Genomic DNA, 24,064 nt, shown 5'->3' with positions numbered 1-24,064 from the left:
CTGTGACGTTCTGGAAAATGCAAAAATGTGGGAGACAGTAAAAAGATCAGTGATTGCCAGGGGTTAGGATGAGACAGGATGAACAAATGAGGGGGCAGGATTTTGACAGCAGTGAAGCTATTCTGGATCATACTGTAATGATGGATACATGTCATTACACATTTGTCAAAATCTGTACAATGCAGAACACCAAGAGTGAACCCGAGTAAATGATGTACTATGGATGATGGTGAGTCCAGGCAGGCTCACCAGTTATAACCAATACACCACTCTGGAGGGGGACTACTGATAACATAGGAGGAAGTACATGGCCGGGGCCTGTGGGGGTGGGTGGGCGCATGGAAATTCTCTTTATTTCTGCTCAATTCTACTTTGAGTCTAAAAGATGCTGTAGAACCTAAAAGATGACTGATGTCAAGAGAGAAGGACAAATGGCTGAACCTTTAGGGTCCTACATAAACTTCAGTTGACAGAGAAGAAATCTGGAATATTCTTGGAGGATTCCTAGACATTTTGGTAAAGTAGCTCTCTAACCTTTCCAGACTGCTTTGAAAATCTGTTTAAAAATATGAAATGCCTCAACAGAATAGCTACATGTAGTTTCAGTCTGCCATAGTTCTCAAGGCCCAAGTTAAGAACTATCAAGAAGAATCCAAACAACACAGCTGGCTACACTGAATACCAATAGGGGTGGACTTGGGAAATTTGGGAGGTGAGGCGGGAGGAGGATGGACTGGAGCAGAAGAACCTTTAATACTGGGCTAATCCTAGTATATACAAAACATAGGGACACAAACACGTCGAGCAGTGCTTTTTCTTTATGAAACCTTTCAAGATGACCATGTTTGTGTGTCAAAACAAAGTGGCGTGCTGTGTCCATCAGGAAACATACAGAGCCTGCATTACAGCCTTAAGGCATATACTTGACTTTGGTCATGGCCAAGCTTATATACCTGTACTGAGAAGTCAAGCACCCTGAGGCCATCCTCACAGTCTGAAAGTCCAGAATCACCTTTCCTAAAAACCACTTTGGTTCTCACTGAGCTACTTGAAGACAGTGCGATGTATGAGCATCAACCACACTGCTGGTGAGCACCACCAAAATCCCTTCAATCTGCCTGCTCCTCAAAAATCCATTTTAAAAATGAATATGGAAATTTTCAGAAGAACAGCTGCCTCCAAATTCTGACTGTCAGATCACTCACTCTACCTAATCACGTTTTAAAAGCAACAAGAAGCCCTATCAGTGAGAAAGCCAATTAAGGGCTGAAGGCAAGGCAAATCTTTCTCATGAGAAGTACTGTCATAATACAACAACTCAGAAGAAATCATAAAGAGGACTCCTTAGGTCAGATGTCCACACTGACATTACTGCTCAGCCTTATCACTTTGTCCAAGCTAAGGAGATAGATAAATGTGAGGAATGTGAACAGACAGGGAGTCGGGGTGGGGGCAAGGCTGAAAAACTACCATCGTCAACAAAGAGGTTTTCGGAGTTGCCCCACATGCAGCTGATCAGAGTTGTTAGAGCCCAGAGGGCAAGGAATGGGCGGTCTACATACACAGAAGCACAGCTGACTCCAATCTCTGGGAGGGAGAGAGTCCTCTGCATGCTATTTATTCTGACCAACCCCTCTGGCAACTCTCCTCTGGCAAGGGCGGATAATAACCTCTGGGAGAAGGAAAAGGCTGGATACCTGTTGAAGTTATGGCAAAAATCACACAGGAAATTAGCACTGAACAGGAGCTAAACCTCAAGAGCACCCACTCAGGAGTACATGAAGTAACTCAGGGCCCAGTAGGGTACCAACAGTGGGTATGGTCCAATTTGGGGCATTCAGGGGGCAAGTCAAAAAGTATGTAGAGATGTTCACCTATTTTTGTGTTTTCACCCAATCCATCTAGTAACAAGCTCAAGTCCTCAGTTTCACTACCAGGGGGAAAAAATAATTCATCCTGCTTAAAAATAAACTCAGTGAATCTCAAGGTTACCTTGCATCTGCCAATGACAGGCCTCCTCCTCAGGAGATGGCAGTGGGCAGTGGCTCATCAGCGCAAGCACATGGCACACAGTAACATCAGCGCTCTCCCAGAAATCATGCTAATTCACCAGGAAGGCTACGTGAGTAGCGGTGGTGATGGCTGTGGTGAGGGGTGTATTGGCAATGAACAGCTCCGCATCTCATCTTCCAGGCCAAAGGCATGCTATCCCCAAACTGTCTTCAAAGGAAATCAATGGAAAGACCCCACTCTCCCAAGTCTTTCATCTTCAATCACCAAAAGAACTAGTAACTACATTCTACATTCACTTGCCAATTAATTTTTTCCTCTATCTAGAGAAAGAACTGAAAGGCAGAGATTAAAGAGCTCATTGGGGGAGGTAACATTATTAAAGAAAATCTCAAATACAAATGAGGCCCTGAGAATAGCCCACAGCCAAGACGCACACCTGCAGACAGCTATGACAAACCAAGAATTAAAGTCAACGTGTAATTAGCATATATGTCCCTCTCCTGGGGAGTCTGAGCTCTGCTCTCCTGCCTTGGAGTTTCTCATCTCCAGATACTCATCCCTGACTTGTCAATCACTTGATAAAGAGCAGTTTCAATTAAACAATGGCAGATCTTAGCAAAGTCTTCATCTGAATAATAACAACCTGAATTTTGTGCTTGTGGGTGGTTACATATGGGATGGCATGAGTTGAAAAGAAGTATTGGGTTAATGCAAACGTTTCCCTCATCTTTCCAGCAAAGATGCTCCCGGAACGTTGGGTATATGCAAGCATTTACATGTACGGACACAAGGGGAGGGCCTGGCCCTCTATACAGCAAGAACCACAAGGAGTCCACAGCTCCCCGCTGATGCCACCTGTCATTCTCTTATGAATGAGTCATACATCACCTCTCCAGGCCTCACTTTTCTCAGGCAATTCACTTGGTAAATGAGAGCACTAGACGAGAACTTTAGAGAGTCACTGAACTTGAGAATCCTAGAAGACAATTTAGCCATCACTGTGTGCTATATAGCATCACAGGGTTTATATAGTAGGAGTATATATAGTGAATAATTTTTTGATGAATTGATACATGTAATCAGGAACCCTTCCAGACATAAAATTCTGAAGGACACTAAATGAGATGGTTAGGACCACATGGTCAAGCTGTTGACCATTCTGTTCTATATACTAAAGCATGAGGGAGGGAAGAAATATTTTGAAATTGAGATAAAGCTTTAAATTAAGAAAAGTGTAATTCTGCATATTACTTTTTTTTTTTTTTTTTTCAAAGAAGCTCTCAGAGAAAAAGAAAGGGTAGCAGGCAATCTGATTCCTCCATGGTCCATTGTGGAATTCTCCTTGAAAACAATTTCAAAGACCCTTCAGAGAACTAAGATAAGAACTTAAAACCAAATTTGTATCCCAATCTCATATAAAGTCTGGAAACAGCTTAGTATTAACAGAAGACACTCAGGCCACACCTAAGGAATTCAATCTATGGATACTCTTCATGAAACTAATCATTCACTAGATGATGAGCAGGTATCTTCATACTTCAATACTGTCAAACCACCAAAGAACTCCGTAGACTTTATGATGCTGATGATAATCGAAGATCTGTGCATAAGAGATACCTAACATTTCCAGGCCAAAGCCTGAATCTGGGCTGTTACATGAGGCTATTACTATATAATCCCATCCACTATTCCACATGGCCAATCATAAACCCACAAAGAGATGTTAAAAAAAAAAAATACCCTGCCTCACGAAAAAGGCTCTCATGGGACCTGTCATCCTCTTGATGGAAACAGAAAACACATCATCTGGGCAAGTCTGGTTAAGGCAACAGGCAGACAAAAGTAAGTAGAATAAAATATTTCAACAGCTTGGGTAAGAGTACGGGCTCTGGGAGCCACTTGGCTGCAGGTTTGAAAGTGAAAGTCCTTCAGTCATGTCTGACTCTTTGGGACGGTCCATGGAATTCTCCAGGCCAAAATACTTGAGTGGCTAGCCCTTCCCTTCTCCAGGGGATCTTCCCAACCCAGGGATTGAACCCAGGTTTCCCTCATTGCAGGTGGATTTTTTACCAGCTAAGCCACAAGGGACGACTAAGAATACTGGAGTGGGTAGTCTAGAACCTTCTCCAGGGGTTCTTCCCAACCCAGGAATTGAACTGGGGTCTCCTGTATTGCAGGCAGATTCTTTACCAACTGAGCTATCAGGAGGGTTCCAGGTTTGGTTCCCAGCAATTCTACCTCTGAACTCTGTGAACTTGGAGAAGTAACCTCACTTCTGGCTTCAGTTGAACATGGATAACTCTACCTATCTCACCATTATAAGAGAAATGCATTCATATACATGAAACATTTAGAGCAGAGCCTGACTCATAATAAGCTCTATGTGTCAGTTATTTTTAGACAAACATACTGATTTTCTTGGAGGAGAGCCTGGTACAGGGTAGGTGATAAGTGTCTGTGAGATAAATACATAAATACATGCACACGTACATATATGCATAAATAAGGCACATGTTGACTTTAAGTCATTAGGCAGAAACACTCAATTAAATACACTTTTCTCCTTAAGGAGCCACAGCAAACAAGAGTATGTACCTCATCCATATTCATCCCAACTTACAGATAAATAGGACTTATTTTAAAGAATGATACACTATTTAGTACTTATTTAGACCCTCTCCAGGTTAATCAGCAGGTACTAGTTGTGGAGATTGTATTTACCAAAGATAACTGAAGCAGAATGTGGGGAATCAACTCAACTAATAGGCTAACTAGAGGTGTTTGGGGGGGATGCTCCTTGCCTTACAAAATCAGGAAGATAACAGAGAGCAACCAAGTTGGCATCTGCTCTGGGCATAACAGGACATTAATTTAGGCATTCTTGATCTTTTCTCCCTGCTAACAAGTAGCATACATAATTATTTTAAAAGTATCAGAGATTATCTTCTTAAAATCTGAAACACATTTTAGTCACTCATTCATCTAGATATAGGATGAGCATCTAACAAAACTGTCAAGGGTCTCTTGGTCCTGCTTCTGGGCATGTGATTCCCAGCTCAGCTATCTACTAGGACACAAGCTAAACTCTCATAAGGAGATGTCAAATGTATCCTTGTTGTTCAGGAGGCAACAACAACAAGAGTCACAGATGAAAGCAACGTATGTATACTGACACCTTCTGTGCTGTGCTTAGTCAATCAGTCGTCTTCGACTCTTTGCAACCCCATGGACTATAGACCAACAGGCTCGTCTGTCCATGGGGATTCTCCAGGATAGAATATTGGAGTGGGTTTCCATACCTTCCCTCCAGGGCATCTTCCCAACCTGGGGATCAGACCCAGGTCTCCCACACTGCAGGCAGATTCTTTACCATCTGAGTCACCAGGGAAGCCCAAGAATACTGGACTGGGTAGTATATCCCTTCCCCAGGGGATCTTCCTGACCCAGGAATCAAACTAGGGTCTCCTGCATTGCAAGTGAATTCTTTACCAGCTGAGCTACCAGTGACATTAAAGAAACAGAAAGTTAGTTTTTAAAAGTATTTCTGATTTAACTCAAAACACCCAAAACATTATCATATCAACATATAACCAGTATTTCTTAAGGTATTGGGTTTCTTTTCTTTCACTGACAAAGACTTCGAAATCCAGTGTTTGTTGTGCAAGAAAAACACATCTCAGTCTGGACCAGCAATACTTCAAGTGTGCAGCCACTTATAGCTGCACTCACAATACTGGACTGTACATGCCCAGAATGTTCATTACGGGACCAGAGTCTTAGCCTCAGCCTTCTATACATGATTCTACCTTTCGTGGTTCTATCCTTCTCTAGTTTTTCCCAGGAACTTTTGTTATTTTATATTTATGAATCCTTGTAAATACTCAAACCAAATATGAAAAAACATGGTATAAAAAATAAAATGTTTATCATTCATTTTTCTGACTAAAAAAAATCTATTATTTAATTAGACTAGAAAGACAAGGTATTTACATAATTTTCGGTTCTAAAAAACATTTCAGGGGTGAGAATAAATGTGTACACAAAGAAGGAAAATTTCTCCGATTTATAACTGTCATCGTGGAATATATTCTGTTCAATGTTTGAGGAAGATACTTTTGAGTGACTTCTCTACCAAATCAGTGGCTGAACTTTATCCTTCATTTGCTGACCCAAGTCTAGAATTCTTCACCTTGATGTTTCCAATGTGTTCTAATGGATGGTAACTAGAAACTCACGGTAAAGAAACACCTGCTTTTGTAGTTATGACTAATGCCTTTGTTGAGTATGGTGTTATTAGAAAGTGAGCAACTGGTAGATGTGAACCATTTATGTTTGTAAGCACAGACAAAAGCGGAAATCTCTATGTCCCATTAGGCCATCATTTAGCTCTGACATGTCTTAAATTAAAAGAAGTTTCACAGATGCATTGACAAAAAAGTACACATTTATGCTGCAAAGAAAAGGAGACATAAGCAATGATCCTCTCCCACCTCTCCAACCAGCCTAGACATATTTGGTAACACCCCCTTCAAAATCATTGTAATTAGGTGCTGAGGCTGGCTGTTTATTCACATGTATTTATGTTGCTTTCTCTGATCTACAATCACCCTTCCCAACTCCCCCACAGAGTCAGAACTATTTTGAGCACATTTCATTTTCATCAATGGAACATGAACCTCCATGCTTCCCAACCTCTATGATGAGCACAGAGTCAAGGAGCTCTCTTATTTGATGTTTCTGACAAAACGAAACCACTGCTTCCCACCCCCTTGTCAGATGCATTCATCTGTTTTGAGAGGACAGGTAAAACCCAGCTTCCGATGGGGCCTGTGGAGATGCTAAGAGTCTCTACCTGACATTAGGCATTCATTTAAGTGGACATCACTATTTTCCGATAAACACTCAGTTTGGTAACTATTTAATTAGAAGCATACCCAGGCATGAGATTCGCAAGTAAACGTGAAAATGTTTTATGTAAGAGGTCATCAAAGCAATGGGCAATGATTTCTAGAAATAGTGATGACACCCTGACAAAAACGGAACATTACCATGGTCAGAAATGAGGCACTGTTTATGTATAAGGTAGGCAACAAGCACATATGAAATCATCAAGGGGATGAAGTTCTGACTGTTGAAAATATTTCAAGTAACTCTGAGGAGGATCAGAGATGAACAGGAACCCCTCTTTGCAAGTAACCTCACAGTTACAAGTATTTTCATCAATGCTCTTGATTCCCAAGTCCTTATAAACCTACAGATGCATCTGAAAAGCACAACCTGTGTTTGCATCAGTGTTCTAACCATTATCTTACGCATCATGGTTGAACTCATCCCGATACCTAATTGTCATACCACACTATCCACACCCAAGAATGCCAGCGGCCCCCAAAACACTACTGGAAACTGTCACACGGGTCTCCTTCCTGTCTCTTCTTTCTTCTCCTCAGAGCCACCATCTCCACTGCCTTCCTCTGGAGGATGAAGGGTGAGTGTGGGTCTTTTTTCTCCTCTATACAAGTGTCAGTCACAGTCATCTGTGTCCAAAATTTCCAAGGTCAGCAGCAGTCAGGGGAAATTAAATCACTCCGTCCAGAACTCTCCCTGGAGGAGTTCCAGCCACACAAGCAGCACAAATATACAGAGATACTCATGCCTTTGTGTAGAATACACACAATGTCACCCAGTTGTGAAAACAACAGCTAAAATGAAACTAAGATGAGAAGCACAGGGATATGAAGAAAGGGTATTTGCTTAATGGCATCTCAATCATAGGACTGGAAGAAAAGAATGCTTTTAAGACAGGGATAAAAACAAAAAGGTTAAATTACATTTTCTCCACAAATCTGTGCCAGTCTACAAAGGAAAAGGCCACTCACCGAAAAGCCAAACTGAGAAACTGAAGCAATCAAAGTGGGAGCTCAAGTATGCCCAAGAGTTCTGATCAATTCCTAATGCTTTGGGGGCTGGATATTGTGAAATCAGTACAGAAAAGCCACCCTGTGTCCACCACAGTTCAGGGCATACCTATTTCTCCAGCATGCCCAAAGGGTGGCATTTAGAAGTCATTCAGACCAAGGAAACAAATATGTACTCAGGTAAGTTAATGGAAAGTGAAAAAACGGTAACTTGGACAAAGAGAAATGTATGGTGACCTCAGAGGAGAAATATAAAGAAAAAATATAATTCTTAAGGAATACCTGCCAATGGCACAAAGAAAAACAGCCCAAAGACACAGCTCTTCTGTTACATAAATTATTCTCGGTTGTGTTGCTAAGAAAAGATTCCAAGATGGTCAGGTGTTACCATCGTAAGCCTTTCTTTAGACTACCTTCCTCTTCCAGCGCTGCACACAGAAGATAGAGGCCCACTAAATGAAACGAAGTTCCCCGATCAAAGGCACAGCGTGCATAGAGCAGCAACACCTGAGGTCGGTGTCTGAAACTACACACAGACACTGAGCGAAGACCATCCTGATTGCATCTGTGTTCTCCTTCAAATCCAGGTCCTTTAAAAAAAAAAACCACCACCCAGTATTCGTATATTCACACAGCCAAGTCTCCAGCCCACACATAAAATGTTAGGAAATTAGGTGATTAGCAGTGGATTTTAAACCTAGGTCAAAGGGACCAATTACAGCCTAGATTCCTGAAGTAAGCTACCTCTCAGCAGCTGTACAAAGAAGCCCTCTCCCAGACTCACAATCCTTCAATTTCCATTACTCATAGAGAGACACAAAGCAAAGATATTTCTCGAGTTCTCAAAAAAAATAAAATTAAAAATAGAATTACCATAAGATCTAGCAATTCTGGGTATATTCAATCCAAGGTCTCAGAAATGTTTGTAGCCTATATTCACAGCAGCACTACTCACAATAATCAAAAGGCAGAAGCAATCCAAATATCCACAGATGAAGAAACAAAATGTGGTCAATGGAATATTTTTCAGCCTTAAAAAGGAAGGAAATTCTAACATATGCTACGATTTGAAATGAGTCTTGAGAATGTCATGCTAAATTATATAATCCAGTCACACACACAAAAAAAGAAATAATGCATGATTCCACTTAAATAAGGTACTTAAGAGTAGTCAGACTTCAAGAAAAAAGTGCACCATGGCTCCTGGGGCTGGGGGCAGGCGGGAACGGGGGGTCACTGTTTGATGGGCATAGTTTCAGTTTTGCAAGATGGAGACTGATTGCAGGAGGAAGAGAATGTCCTAACACCACTGAATTACACGCTTTAAAATGGCTAAGGTGATGAATTTGATGTAATGTGCATCTGACGATTAAATATGTGTGTGTGTGTGTGTGTGTGTATTTTTGAACTTGGGATATTCTACCCACATAAGCCAGACAGAGCCCAGCTACTCCAGAATCTCTAAGAATTCAAGAGCATACTTCTATCACTTTCCCAGGAAAATAGATGGTTACCCACAGGCAGCAGTCATTAGAAGTCATGTTTCCAAACCTATTAACCACAGAGTAGAAGCCTCGGTCATGGAGGACAAATCATTCCATCTTCGCAGGATATGAAATAGCTGTTTTTCTGCCTCCTAAAGACAGCCAACTGAAGCCGCATGCCTAGGTACCACAAGTCTAACTAGATGGGCCTGTGTCACCAGTTCTCAGAGGCAGCTATAGAATGGGATGGACTAGTAGTCTATAGCTCACTCTTCCTACAAAACTGTCATACATCTATGGAGGTCCGTCTACACTTCTGGGAAACTTCTGTGTTCCACCATAATCCCCCAGCTCTACCTAGTTCTCCAGTTGAATTTAATCCCTGTTGTCCATGCTCTTATCTAATCAACATTCAGTTTTCATATGCTTCTCTAAGTGGCAATTTTACTGTTGGCAGAAACCTAAATGGGCACATCTTCTGAGGTCAAACTGGCAATTGTACTAATATTTAATATGCAGTGTCTTTTGACGTGGCAATTTCACTTCAAGGAATATAGTTCTATAGAAACAAAGATGTATGTATAAGCATTCTGTCCTTTGGATTCATGGTGGTTTAACACAAATGCATAATTACAAGTTGTGATTGAACTCTCACACTAGCCCAAGTTCCAAGTTGGCAGTAAGCATGGCCATTTTTTGCCTATTACAAGCATGTCTTGATAAATATGCTGTAGCTGTTGACAACAAGGGAAATCTGTATCTTCTGCTATGGCAACGTTTTCAAATTTTAAAAAGCAAAGACACAACGGTAGCTATAATCTCATTTGGGGGAATTCAGGGACATACTTAGAAACCATCTGGGGGAACTTACATAGCACTGTTAGAAGGGCTTACCTTCAAAGGTATATGTTCAACTTTCTACATCATAGATTTCTAAGATTTTAAATTACATTTGAAGGAGAAAAAGGTAAGTTAAAAATATAAACCAGTGGTAGATGGAATAAAATAGACAACAGAAACATGTACTTCAATCAAAAAAAAAAAAAAAAAACTGGCCTCCTCTAACCAGATTTCAGTGTTGACCATTTATTTCCGACTAATTCCCAGGATGATTCCAGGGTCACCATGCAGGCCAACCAATAAGGATGGTGCAGGGCCGCAGAACACTGCTAGAAGGACACTTCCGGGTGCCCAGGGGTGCGCTGTTTCCATGGCAGGTGGGCATCACTATCTGCAAATGAACTGCCAATCTCACTGTGTGCTGATAATGATGCTGCCGCCGCCACCTGCCTGCCATATGTTCCCTACTAGTCACGTAACAAGGAACTGCATTTTGGCACGCTGATCACTGACAAGACTGATACTACTGGCCCATGTTTGTTGTAACTATCTGCAGCACTTCCTATAGCTGAGGTAGCTACACGATGCTTCATAGGATGCAGGACATAAAATGCCACTTTGCCAACTGACCACTAACTAAGCACCAACATTTCACAGCAGACTTCCCCTGCTGCACTTCCTCTACTCCTCCGCCCAAGGGCTCCTCATTGAAGGGCTGTGTTACATCCTCATTTCATGTCCTGCAACCCTATTTCCCATTAGTAGAGAAGACAGACAGACTTCCTACTCTGAAAAACCAAATTCATTCTCTCTCTCTTCATCATCATGGTACAGTCAATAAAGGCTGATGATAACCCAGGGGCTTTCCATTTTTAGCTCTAACATAATGTATGTGTGCATGGTCATTCACTTCAGTCATGTCGAACCCTTTACTACCCAATGGACTGAAGCCCGCCAGGCTCCTCTGTCCACAGGACTCTCCAGACAAGAATACTGGAGTGGGTGGCTGTGCCCTCCTGCAGGGGATCTGCCCAACTGAGAGGTCAAACCCATGTCTCCTGCACGCAGGTGGGTTCTTTACTGCTGAGCCATCAGGGAAGCCCCTAACAGAACACACAGATCAGCAAAGGGTTTGGTAATGAAACACTGTCTCACAGCAGCAGATAATCTGAAGGTGATGAAGTATGACAGAACATGTTGGGTGTACCACTAAACTGCCTCCACAGTCACTGCTCCTATTAGAACCTCGGTCTGTATGAACCAGCAAATATCAGTTTAAGGCCTGTTACCACATCTAGTCAACAAATTGGGAAATAGTTTCCAAAAGAGAAGGAAAGTAAAATTTCAAAATCTGATATTATCTTAAGCAAAAGACAGAGAACATACAAATGTGAAATCAATCAAGCATGTGAACCAAATGTCTTGCTTTCCCATTAATAATGAGAACATAAAGGTAATTATCCGAAGCAAGTCTATGAATTAGCAAATCCCTAGACAAGTAGATGCTTCTCTTAATGAGGGGACTCTTCACACATTTCAGCAGCCACCCCCATCCCTACTCTCACCCACCACTTAACTCACTGGGTAAAACGCCAACCAGCAATAACATCAAGAAGGAAACACCAACACCTTGTCCTTCATTCAGCAGCCATTCCGCCAACAGTCAACAGTATACCAATTTAATAAATTTCGTTATATCCACAATGCTGTGCAACTGCCACCATTATAATTCCAGAACACTTTCATCATCCCGAAGAAAAACCCTTTACTCACTGAGCACTCACTCCCCAACCCCTGGCAACCACCCATCTACTTACTGCCTCTTCCCATTTGCTTGTTTTGAGCATGTCCCTTAAACGGAAACATACGATAAGTGGTCTTTCATGTCTCACATCTTTCACACGGTATTATGCTTTCAGGTTCACCCAGGTTGCTCCATATGTCAGTACTTTATTTCCTTCTATGGCAGAATGTATATAGTGTGTTCATATACCATATTGTGTTTATCCATAAAAATACACTTTTGAGACTGCAGCCATAACAGCAAGTGCACTGAGAACCACTTTAATAAAATCTCATTATAATGATCAAAATAATCTTATTTTTTATAAGAAGAAAATATAACTGAGAATCAGCTGAGAGAAGAAAGGCTCTATCTGATGCCATATGCAGAAAAGCTACTATCATTAACACAAATAACTAAACCATTGGAGTCAAATCACATAAAGGAAATATTTGAATTTCCCAACCTGTCCGGTTCAGAGAACTTCAACCAAATACATTAAAAAAAAAAAAAAAAAGCACCACTCTCTCATTAAGAGGAAAAAGAAATCTTTCAGGGCCTAAGTCTTGGGGAGATGGTCCAAACAAACAACCAGCCAGCCATTTCCGAGGAAAGGAATCTTCTTCCCAACAGATCATGTGCTCAGGACAAACAGCACAGGCACTCAGGCACTGTTTAAAATGGCAAAAATGATACAGATACAATCTATGGAAACATTCTTTCAAAGTATGAAATCCCTGTAAAGCTTTAAGCCTCCCACTGGCTGCATTTGCTTTCCAGTTTCCTTGCACACACTCACTCACAATGAACCAGACTGTAACACGGTTTCAAGGATCCTCATATCTTCATGACTTAGCCTGTTTGAATACATCCTTGATTTTCACAGCAATGTATCACTCTCTGACGGGTCACGTGAGCTCGTTTCTATGTGATGGTCTACATACCAGCTGACCCAATTCCTCTCCAGCCTGCACCAATTTCACAGTGGAAAATGAACGACGAATTATTCTACAGCACAGAAGGACAGGAATAAACAGAAAGCCCCAATGATCCCTCCTCCATAACTCAGCACAGAAAGATTTTTTTATTCTTCTGCTACTAAAGAAAAGTACCCGTGTCTTTTAGCACATAAGATAAACTCAAAATAAGAAAACTGGTTTAGTCATTACATAACTGTCTGAGCTATAAATTTACTAATCCGATCATCAAAAGCCCAGCCTAAGAATATAGTGAAGAAATTTAACAATATTCTGCCCCTGTAGCATCATCACAGAAGTTCAGACAAGCCTGTGGGAAAGAATTTTAAGCTAAAACTTCTAGCGGGTCTAGAGGGTAACAGGAAAATGCCCGGTGAGCATATGTAGAATCCTGAGAAGCACCTGGATCACACAACAGTACCGACCTTCAAACACTAGAAAATCAGCAACTGAGGAATCCATCTATAGCCAAGAGTTTATTGCAGCCAAGATCTTTAAGCAAACTACCCCAAAAAGAGACTTCTTGAACAATCTCAAAAGAATGGTCTGAAGCCCAATCATTTCATTTCATTCAAAACATTTCAGAACATCTAGCAGGCGTAGGAAATACAAATCAAACTTATTGCATTACAAAAAGGGCAGACAAAACTGCAATCTATACATGCTAAATTTCATATATATATGTATATGAATGAAATCAAACAGAACAGTAATGCATATATTTTAAAAATTTCAGATTCCTTATGTGAAAAAGAAAGGACGGACCTATAATATAATGAATATATTGTCTATTTTCTCTGTAAAAGATATACCAAGATGCATAGGCATGTTTAAATCAAATGAAGTGACCCACTTATACATAGATCCTGTGTAACAAATGGTTGTAATGGACACAAGGCTATAAACTGAAACATTTAATAAAATGAGCATTCTATTAGTGACATCTGATAAAAATTCTTTTGAGTAACTATCACAATAAGCATAATATAGTAATCAATAAAATATCCAATGGTATGAGGCTCAAAAGTCTAGGGAAAAAATCCCATAGTTAATAGGAAATGACAGGCACATTAGAGATACTCTAATCTGGAGCAAATGGGGGGAAAGAGAAGAATTATTGGGTTGGCCAGTAAATTCACTTGGATTTTTCCATAAACTATAACAAAAAAACCCAAACTTTTTGGGCAACCCAATAACTGGCATTGATCTAATAAGCAACACCCAAGCCTAAAAAAAGAATGAATATAACCAATTTTTAATAATTCTAGAATATATCAGTAATCTATCTGTGAGAGGTTTTTTTAAAATTCACATTCTCGGTTCTCTTGAACACTGTGAGACTGTATTTTAACTGCTTAGAGGTGGCTGGGCTGTGGAACAGGGGGAGTCACATTAATAACATTTACAACATGACAGTTATTCAGGAAGATTATATAATCTGTCCAAAAATTATGCAAGAGGGGTCTCTTCTGCAATACAAAACAGCTAACTCATACAATTTGGAACAGGCTAGCTTATTATAAAGACTGAAAATGGAAGATATATCTCAGTAGTAAGTTACTTTTAATGATTAAGTTAAAATTTTTATTACATTGAGATTATTTTTTTTATTCCAACTCTTAGTTAGCTGAGCTTTTAAGGCATAAAGTAAAATGAGTGACTTTATTTTAAATCAAATGAAAGTAATCACAGTTATTACCTAGGGCAAGCATACATCACTATGTAAGAAAAAGCAGATTCAGAGGAGTTATATGAATTATCCAAACTTAAACAGCAACTCAATAAAAGTTATAACCACTAAATCCTACAAATAAAAGTTGAAATTACAAGACTAGTAACCCACAATAAAAAGTCATTTCAGTAAATTAGGTCTGTTATATGCCTGGAGAGATTTACAGTCTAAGAGCTCAAAGTCTTGCAAGTGTGAGAAGCTACCCTTAAATACATGATACAGTGCAGATGGCTGAAGGAGTAATCCATGAGAAGGCTGAGAAAGACTTCCAACTTTGGTTACTGTTTCTGGTTTTCTCCAAAACTATCCAGCTTATTGCTACATATTCTACTGATTTATAAGCAAGAATATAAAAAAATTTTTTTTAAAAAACCTATTATATTGCTTAGTTGCTCTAAAATATGGGAATAATAGAAGGTTAAAATTAAGCATTAAGAACTAGACTAAATGAAATAAAGTTTGGAGAAAAAATAAATGTTCAAAATTCAATAATTAAAATCTCAAAAAAACAATGTCTGACTTTAAATGAGAAAAATCTAAGGGACTTAAAAGGGGGGAAGCTATTATATTATACTTCTTAAATGGCCAAATCCTATGTAAATAAAGCACTCAACATCAATGAATAGACTTATTATATACAAATTATAATTATATATAAATAGAAGCTTTCTGCCCTTAACTTTAGATCCACCCTCCCTGGAGAAGGAAATGGCAACCCACTCCAGTACTCTTGCCTGGAGAATCCCATGGAGGGAGAAGCCTAGTAAGCTACACTCCATGGGGTTACAGAATCGGACACGACTGAGTGACTTCACGTTCACATTAGAACCACCCACATGGAGAAGCCTGATTTTGTATGCTAGTGAATCTAGCTGATTATACAGTATGGCACGTTTATCAAAACATAAAAGAAAGCCATAGCACCATAGTTCAAAAAAGTTAAAATGAACACAAATTGGTGAATTATCACACAATCATGAAAATAAGATTACACAACCACTGCAATTATCACTTCAAGAAATTTCATTTAAGTTTGTGAGGAAATGTTCAGGTTATGCTGTCAATTGACATACATATTTATTTATGTCTGTGTACGTATGAATCAAAGAAAATCTCAAAACGCTAACAGTGCTTTGAATTACTTTTAATTTTCTTTTATACTTTCCACACTTAATATAACAAACATACATTGTTTTTCTAATCAAACAAAAATCACAGAAGGAAAACAAAAGATCATCTTAGTTACGGTGTGGTCTAAAGTGACAACAGTCACGCTCACCAAAAGCATAACCTGTGTGTTACTGATAATAGGAGAGACTTGACTTCCCAGGTCCAGTTCTCCAGAAGGCTTCGAATCAAGTGACAAAATTTTATTTAGTGCTTGCATGTTCCTACTTCCCTATTTTCAAAAATAACTTACAAGTCTACAGTAACTGTGTACAACCTTACAAAAACCAGAGAAAATATTTGGTAAATACTTAACCTGTGAAGAAAGTTAATGGGGTCACTCTCAAAGAAGAAGGGTCAAGAATGAGATCGGAAAAGCTTTGCCAAGTGAAGAACTAAAGAAATAACATGAACAGTAGCAAGATGAGCAGAATTACTAGAAACGAAGACACTCCACTGCTCAAAAAGGTAAAATACCAATGGGAACGCAGATGGAGGTTTGTATCTGTGGGAACTGCACACGAATCCAACCTTTTCCTAGCTGTGGGAATGCTACTACGTGATGACGAGACTAGCACAAATAAAATGAATACAGATCAGAATTTACATTCTACGCTATATAGCCAATGTAGATCCTATCCCTAAACTAGTTAGTCCTTAGAAGAACTGGCCTGTTTGGGGGCGGGGGACAAGAGACCGACAAATGACAATACTGCTGAGGATGTACCTGGCCTAATTCATTTTGATCAATTTTGGTTAATATACACTTTATTGTAAAAAGGACATCATTTAGAATCCGTGGAAACCTTAAGGGTAACATTACGGAGAAATAACAATATGACACGAACTCATAACCAGTTTACTTACAGCTTTTAATAAAGCCAAATTTTTGCCTCATTTTGTTCTATTTAGTACTAGGATAACTTATTAATTGCTCTGAGAAACGAAGAATCATTCTATAATACAAAGAATCACAAATCACCTGAAGCATCAGCGAAGTACTTAAAATGTGCTACCATGTATGGATGTGAGAGTTGAACTGGGACTTTGGCCACCTCATGAGAAGAGTTGACTCATTGTAAAAGACTCTGATGCTGGGAGGGATTGGGGGCAGGAGGAGAAGGGTAAGACAGAGGATGAGATGGCTGGATGGCACCACGGACTCGATGGACGTGAGTCTGAGTGAACTCTGGGAGATGGTGATGAACAGGGAGGCCTGGCATGCTGCGATTCATGGGGTCGCAAAGAGTCGGACACGACTGAGCAACTGAACTGAATTGAACCTATGGGGTTAGGAATGAACCTATTTCATAGTATTATCGCAAATGTAATCCATCTCCGAATTCAACCTTTTAAAAGTAAATCACAGTGGCAATAATAGTTTGAAATGTTAGATTAACTGAGCATTCATTTGGGAGTTGAAAAGCAGGACATCAAACATTTATTTCTAACTGATGATAGGTAAGTTCAGGAGACAGAGAGTTCAAGTTTGAGACTCTCAGAGAGACTGGGGGCTTAAAAAAATGCTGGTTGGGGCATACTTTGTCCTTTATTTAGCTTACTTTGGGTCATAGAAAATTAAGTTCTCATCAGAGCTCCTGCCAGTTCCCATGGAAACTCTATCAAGCTATAAAAAATGTACAAGGAATCTCAGAAAAGAAGAAAACTGGATGTTAAGAGTTCTCTCCAGACCCTTCCTTCCCCAGGCCCACTCCCACTTCCTCTCTGAGTCAGGCAGATACAAGTCAGGGCCGCTGAGCACTTGGGGATCAAAAAGGTTTTCTTAAAAAGAAGGGCAAGCAGTTGAGTGTCATCTTCTTAAGATTGGTTTTCAAGCCAACAGAGGCTGAAGAAAATAAAATGAATGGCCATCTTCCTTTTCTCTCATTCAACCTTATCAGGACACAGAACAGAACAAGTTCACATTTTATTTGTCATATTATATACTGCTCCCTGTTCTTCATTTTCCCAAGCCCTGACTCAGTAGTTTGCTGTTATCGATTGAGCTCTTACAATGTGCCTAGCACTGCAGTAAGTACTTTCCATCTATTACCTCATTTAATGCTCATGACAGGCCTGGATTAGGTAATGCTACCCCAGAGATTCAAACCCACGTCTTTTTGCTTCCCAAAGTCCATATGCTAAACCACGACAAATAGCCAAAAATAGGATATTGACTAAAATACTCAATTGCCGTTAAATAATAAAAGTACCTCATGTAAGAGTCTATTTAAATGATACAGAGAAACCATCATATTGAAGGTTACAAAACACTAAGTACCATATAAGTATTAGCTAAGCTGAAAATTATGCAAATACCCAAATGCATAAAAAGAAGATTGGAATAATACATACTTAAGTATTAACAGATGCTACCCTGGGTGGTAGTTTCTTTTTGCTTTAACTTTTCTTTCAGAAATATTTTTTTTAGAGTGAATAAGTGTTGATTTTGTCACTGATAAAACACGCAGTATGTGTTATTTATAGCAAAACAGCAAAAACAAAATACACTGTCATACAGAATGGACATTCTCCCCAATATTAGCTGAATTCATACTTACACTTTCAAGCAGAAAAATTATGGTCATAGAGAAAACTAGGCTGAATAACAACAAAAACTCTTTAGTACTTTCAAGTACATAAAAATGAAATACAAATGCAAAGATGTCATTTTGGGCAATATATATGAAATTTTAACTATTTATGATACTAGTATTTGAAGAATATACACCCACAAACACATCTGTCTATATTGGCCAAAAATATCTCTGGAAAAGATTTACAAGGAAATGATAATACTAGTTATTTCTGAGGAGGTAAACTGAATTGCTGAAGGACCAGGGTAGAAGGGAGCTCTTTGATTAATACACCATTTGTCAGCATTTTGAGTTTTAAATGTATTACCTACTCAACACAAAAAGCAAGACTAGCGCACCCCCCACACACACACACACACAAGAAAAACTTAAAACAATGTTATTGACTTTCCAACAAATGCCTAACAGATATGTTAACTAATTTAAGGGTCTGCCTATTTTATACAATAATTTGTCAAAAATATCCTGTTTCCATATTGGCTTTCCTGCCAAATGACTTCAAAATATCTGTTTCAGCAAATGAAACAACAAAGAGGATTTAGTTTCTTGATTTGACTTTGAAAATCTTCAGGAGAAAATAAAAAAAGATGCATGGCTTTATCCATATACGTCCTTTCTAAAAATGAAACCTCCATCTATTTTTTAAAAAAAGTAAAGAACATGTTATATAAAACAACCAAAAAACGTTTCAAATTATGGCTTCCTGGCTGTTTAAAAATTAAATTTAAAAAGTATCTTTGCCTTGCCATAGATACATATCAATGCAAAGAGGAATCTCTGCAAGAAAAGGAAGAAAGAAGAACCCCAAAATCAACCTGGACACACAGGGTGGAGGACAGGGACAATGGCTTGGAGTCAGGGGAAAAACAAACGCAATTATCAATTGCAGGAAGGAGGACCATGCAGAGAAGACACATGTTCCCAGATTTGGAAGCAGGTCCCAGTGTCAACCAAATAGTTTCTCTTTTCTTAATGAGTACAACACCCAAGCACCCACAAGATCTTGCGCTCAGGGCAGTATTGAGCTGACCTATCACCGGAGCACCTAGCAAGCACACATATACCCTGGCCCAATCCTGGCTAGAAGGGGTGATCAACAGTTTCTTCCTCATGCATGCTTTCCCTTTTCCAAAAACAGAGCAAGTGATGGTTCAAGCAGGCAATTTAAAATGTACACAGCATCGCCTAGCCTTTCAAATTCTATGCTCATCCGAGACAGCCCAAGCCCAAGGAGAAGCTGGAACTACCAAGCAAACCGAGTGGACTTGTTCAGACAGAAGCTGATGCGTTGTCAGCTTTGGTCATGGACCAAATTCCATTCTGCTGGGAGGAAGAACAGAAACAAGAAAAGATGACATTGAGCAAATCACTTTTCCCCTCTTAAGGCCAGAAAGGTCCCAGGGATCCAGTGCAATGGCCAGGTCAGACAGCTTAGCAGATGGGCGTGTGAACTGGAACAGGAGAGCTACCACAAGCTTGGAATTCTGAAGCTGTTCGGAACAGGTTGTGGGTCTGAGCACCTCTGAGGAGGGGGATGGAAAATGGAAGGCAGGAGAGCTGGGAAGAAGAAGGAAACCACCAGAAGGTTAGAGACAGAAGGAAAGGAAGAGGGAGTAGGTGTGTGAAAAGGAGAAAATATGAGAGGCTATCAATATCACATTCACTCTCAGAACGGCAAGAGAGACACAACAAATCTATCCAGACTTAGTGATCATAGGACCATTTTCCCTTCAGAAACTCGGATTAGCAACCACCAAACCAGCAGCACTGAAGAACAGCAGCACGACTTGTCCTTGTCTTTCCTCTTCAAAGACCCTCCCCTGCTGCGGAGTTCAAACCACACACAGCTCTTCTTCCCCATGGCTGGCAACGCCACTGGCAATGGAAGAAACTAGTAGAAAATGTAAAAAAAGGCTCTGGGCCGCCTCAAGGTGTCGGTCATTCTGACACCTTTGGTTTCCAAAGCCATGTTGGCCAAATGTAGCAAGCTGACAAATGCTAGAGGAAAACAATCAGCTGAAGACACAGGCTCCAGAAAAGGAGCAAAAAGGCGCTTTCCCCAGTGGGAAAACTGTGACCCCAACCATAGCAGTTTAAACTTTAAATTTCAGATGTAAAGACAGAAAAAGCACTCTGACCGTAACAGTAATGTGAGTATAGCGGGAAAAGAATGAATTCAATCTCCGAGCTTTCTATTACGGAAGCAGGAGTCTGGTAGGTTAAGGATAATTAAAGTCACGCCACAGAGAGGTGTAGAGATTTATCTTCACACATTTAAATGCACCTCTCAAATCTTGTGTTTTGGCTACTGCAGGTATTCACATTATATTGTTATTTGAAGTAAAATATGTCTTTGGTGTCAAAAAATTAAACTCTAAGGACTATAAAAAGATCAACTAGATCAATCAATTCAGCAAAAACAGGGCAAAAAAATGTTCATTCCCCTTTTGCTGACAAGGAAATTAAGGAAATAAAAGGAACCATAATCCAAGGTCATGGGGTTAAGTGAACAAGGATTAGGTGTACTTCACGTCCCTGGGCACCAGGCAATGGTGTTCTCCCACCTCTGGCCCAGGCAAGGGAAATTAGCCTGCCCTTTCCCCTACCGGGAAAACTACATAGTGATCAGTATTTGGGTTGGCCGTATTTACAGGAAAACCCAAATGAACTTTTTGGCCAACCCAGGAGATGCCCATTACCTCAGAGAGTCTCATCAGAGATACCAGGATGACCAATGACCCTTTCTGGGTTCTTAAATAAGATCTTACAAAGGCAGATTCCTTTGTATTTTTCAGATCAAGAAAACAAGGCAGACTGAAACAAAGAAATTCACCAAGTATAAGAATCTGAACACACGCAATCTTCAGCTGTGTATCTTTCGGCCTCTGTGGTCACAAAAACACCCCGCCTGTTCATTATGGTGTAGGCTGATAACTGTGGATGCAGCCGCAGGGCTGCACTTGAGGTGCTAGTTTCTAGTTCCATCCCGAGGAGCTTACATGGGTCCACCCTTTGTGCCCTACCCCAAAAGTTACTCCTAAGGCAGCAGGCTGCTTCCATCGCTTCCCTATACCTGCACACCGGAGGAGTCACAGCTGTTCAAACAACCATGCCCATTTTACAAACGGAGAAACAGAGGCGGTGAGAATGCGCAGACCATATGGTTGGTTAGGGATGCATCTCTCAGCTCTTAAGACTCACTAGGAGAGTAAAGAAGCTTCTGCTGCTGCCTAGCTGCACGTGGCAAGATTTCACTGCAACGTTCAACCAATTCCTAATCAGGGCCCAGGTCCCTCCACTATTTACTTCCCTCCTTTCCTCCTTTCCCTCGAGGCCTATATTAGAATGAGGTTAAGGGGTGTCAGAGGTTTACAGGCCCCCTGCTGGGGGCCTCCAGCAGGAAAACCCCACGCTCAACTGGCCTCTCCTACCCAACAGTCCTCCCCGCCTCCTCCCCACATCCAAGTCTAGCCTGACAGGCTCTGAGGAGCCGGGCTCAGCAGCAACCTGCCAGGCTATAAAGCAAGCCATACGTCGCAGAAATGGCCAAGTGGAGCCAGTCAGGGACTTATTTATTTCCAATTCATCTGGACTATTGTTGGGAAAGATGGACATTATGGAGCCCACGTCCCTGGGAACAAGCACAGCAGGCAACAGTCAGGGGCCATCAAGCATCTGTCATTTAGAGGTTTAAAATCATAATGAAGGATTCAAGTGAAAAATATTCACTTACTGCCTACTAGTTGAGTAAGCCCTCTGTCAAAAATCATTTTTTAAAGAGAACAAATTAGAAATGCTGCACAGGTTTCAAAAGGACGCAGGAACGGCCCCAAAGTAGACCTCCCGAACCAAGGAGCGGCTGCTCCAGCTGCCTCAGGAACAGCCCCCGGGCACACTGCCAGTCAGGGGGAGTCATCAGTTCATAACCACAACTCATATCCAGAAAAACACACGAGAAACATCCTCATTCTACCTATTTGTAAGGCCATGGTTTTTATCTGTCAGAGCTACGCCTAAAGTCTCTTTGGAGTGGGGCTCGAGGTCTATATTAGAATGAGGAAATTGAAGACGACAGGTGACAGGAAAACCATCTGCCTGGCTCAGAGCTATGCGATGAGCTTTCTACATCCCTTCTCTATATCCAAAGACTTCCGATTTTAAGAACTGCCAGGTGGAGGACAAATTCCACTGCTTCTGTAGAGACTTATTACTGGGGGATCCTAATGTGATTCCTGACATCAGGAGCTGAGAGCTGAAGAAAAAGGTCAGACAGGCTCTTTGCCTGATACGGGTGAGGGAGGGAGGTCAGACCTGGGAACGGATACTCCAGAAACCAGCAAAGGGGAATGAGAGGATGAAGGGGCCCCAACATTACATGGGGAGCCAGGAATAGAGGACCGTGCTAAGATCCTTACAGAAAAAGAAGTGTGAAGGCAGGAAGCTGTGAAAGGGCTCGGCACGTCGATGCAAGGGTGAGAAGTTCTTTGTGATGTATCATATGGAGGGTAGAGTAGGAAGTGAGACTGGAAATGGAAACATCCCTAAATGACATTATGATATTTTATACACAACCAGCTTTCTTTTCTCTTCACTTAAGGAGGCAGGAGCTCTCCTGCAGGCATCTGGGTACACGAGAGTCTGTGAGGTGACCACGACTGTGAATACAGAAAGCAGTTCTGACAGCACCGTGAAAGATGGCAGAGATTAGAAGGAGCAGATCCACTTAAGATGCAGCTGCAATAATTGAGAGATGAGGAGCATACAGACTCATAGCCATGGGTAACACTGGGTAAAGGAAGATTTGGAAGCGGTAACTATGGCAGAATGAGGTGAACTTGGGATGGAGAGATTGCCGATACTAAAGTTTGAGATGATGACTGGGTGGTGACAATATTTAAGACCACCAAAAGGTACCAAGATGGTTTGTGGGCAGAGAAGAAAACCACATGGAAGCCAAAAACTACATTTTATACCTAATAGCTGACACCTCTCTCCTGGCATCTCTATCTGGGGATTCCAGCAGTTGGAAGTACATCTGAAGGCAGAGAAAGAAGCAAGGGGTGGAAATATTCATATGTAAGAGGCCGCTGAAGCCACTGAGTGCATGAGGTCACACAGCAGGTGGAACCTTTCCTATATCTGAAAGACAACTATGATCTGTACAATTCACATTAATATTAATCCAATCCTGCCAAGAGACATATTTCTTATCTCACCAGATATTCAAATCTGTTCTTATTCAACTTTGCACATTTTGATGTAATCTTATCGCAGTTAGACTGTAGGCAGCTTGTGACAAGAGATGATACTTTATTCACATTTTACCTCCCAAAAGGTACCCAACCATCATGTGGCTTTTCTGGACTATTAGTTCCATGAGCACAGATGTTTTTAAGGTTCCAACCCCAATGTCTTGAACAAGGTGTGGTATGGAGTAGTTGCTCAAGAACTATTTGCTGAATAATAAAAATGAGTTGATTTCACCAGGCTTCCTCTTCTGGCTTTCTTATACTACCAAGTGATGAGGCATGATCAAAGCTTTAGGGGCTCAGTTCT

At 40.7% G+C, this 24,064-nt stretch overlaps 1 protein-coding gene across 1 annotated transcript in view; it reads right to left on the bottom strand.

The window, feature by feature from the left end:
- Positions 1 to 24,064, bottom strand: part of SND1 (staphylococcal nuclease and tudor domain containing 1) — a 419,819-nt gene that overhangs the window by 235,954 nt on the left and 159,801 nt on the right. The gene's annotated exons all lie outside the window — the stretch shown is intronic.

The sequence above is a fragment of the Ovis aries genome, chromosome 4 (genome assembly GCF_016772045.2).
Source record: "Ovis aries strain OAR_USU_Benz2616 breed Rambouillet chromosome 4, ARS-UI_Ramb_v3.0, whole genome shotgun sequence".
NCBI classification, from domain to species: Eukaryota; Metazoa; Chordata; class Mammalia; order Artiodactyla; family Bovidae; genus Ovis; species Ovis aries.
This window is presented reverse-complemented; position numbering and strand designations above follow the sequence as displayed.